This window comes from Fusarium oxysporum, chromosome 6, assembly GCF_000149955.1.
Source record: "Fusarium oxysporum f. sp. lycopersici 4287 chromosome 6, whole genome shotgun sequence".
Taxonomy (NCBI): domain Eukaryota; kingdom Fungi; phylum Ascomycota; class Sordariomycetes; order Hypocreales; family Nectriaceae; genus Fusarium; species Fusarium oxysporum.
This window is the reverse complement of record NC_030991.1, coordinates 1210501-1212165: the sequence shown is the minus strand read 5'-3', so window position 1 is coordinate 1212165 and position 1665 is coordinate 1210501.

Sequence of the window (1665 nt, the reverse complement as noted above, 5' to 3'; positions counted from 1 at the left end):
CCCTGCGCTTCGCTTTTTCCACGGCGCCAAAAGGAATGGAGGAACCATGGGGCTAGCCCCCGCACGCGCTACACCCCTCCAATCGGATCCCCCACCGGCCGTTTTTCTCGGTCTTATCGCCCCTTCTCCCCGAGGCCCCGAAAGTCCCCTTTCTCCGGCCTTCACATATCCTGTGGAGAGAACAACATCATCACGCTCTGTATGTCACCTCATTCTTCCCACCTGCTTTAGCCCCTTGATGTCGGGTGCTTTAGGCTGCTGAAAAAGGCATATAGTCGAGAAATAGAGCGACTGATCCGAAGGTCTATAACATGGTTGATAAGCAAGTGGGACAAAAATCCCTCAAGCTTACATCTCACTATCTAATCATTTAATTCTCAACCGCCAAATATGTCACAGCCCTCTGATGAATCTAGAATCCTTCTTGCCCTTCTTGCCCTTCAAAATAATCCAAAATTAACAGCCCGACGCGCTGCAGAGATCTATCAAGTTGGGCGAATGAAGCTATGGCGCCGCCATAAGGGTATACAATCGCGACGCGATACTATCCAAAAGTCACGGAAGCTATCTGATCTAGAAGAAGAGATAATAGTTAAGTTTATTCTCGATCTAGATTCGCGAGGATTTCCCCCGCGACTTCGTCTTGTGGAAGAAATGGCCAATTCTCTGCTAGCTGACCGCGATGCGTCACCTGTTGGCAAGCGCTGGGCTCATAACTTTATTAAGCGACAACCAGAGCTAGAGACACGTTTATTTCGGAGATATGACTATCAGAGGGCCAAATGCGAAGATTCAACTATTATTCATGGCTGGTTTAGGCTTATACAGAATACAATTGCAAAGTATAGTATCCGATTAGATGATATCTGGAACTTTGATGAGACTGGCTTTATGATGGGCCTTATAGTGGCCGGAATGGCAGTCACAGGCTCAGAAAGGCAAGGAAGGCCAAAATCAGTGCAGCCTGGATATCGAGAATGGATTACTGTGGTCCAGGCGATCAAGGCGGAAGGTCAATCGATCGCGCCGTTCATCCTTGGTGCAGGCCAATATCACCTTGCCAATTGGTACCGAGAATGCGACCTCCCGGGCAATTGGGTCATTGCAACGAGCCAAAATGGATGGACAAATAAGAACCTAGGTCTCGAGTGGCTAAAGCACTTTAATCAGTCTACAAAGAACCGATCAACTGGTCCCTATCATCTTCTAATCCTTGATGGTCATGAAAGCCACCACTCCGCCGACTTCGAGAGATATCACGCTCTGTATGCCGGCTCATGCATCCCACTTACTCCAGCCTCTTGATGTTGGGTGCTTTGAAGTGCTGAAAAAGGCATATGGTCGAGAAATAGAGCATCTAATCAGATGCTCTATAACCCATATCTCGAAGACTGAGTTCTTTCCTGCCTTTTATGCTGCTTTTAAAGCTACTTTTACAGAAAGTAATATACGGGGGGGTTTTAGAGGAGCTGGACTTGCTCCCTTTGACCCGGAAAATGTGATCTCAAAGCTTGATGTGCAGCTACAGACTCCAACGCCTCCCGAGGAGGTAGCTCAACCTTCCTCTCCTTGGACTTCAAAGACCCCAAAGACAGCAACAGAGGCCCAATCTCAGTCTCAATACCTTGAAAGACGAATCAGAAGACATAAGAGCAGCTCTCCCTG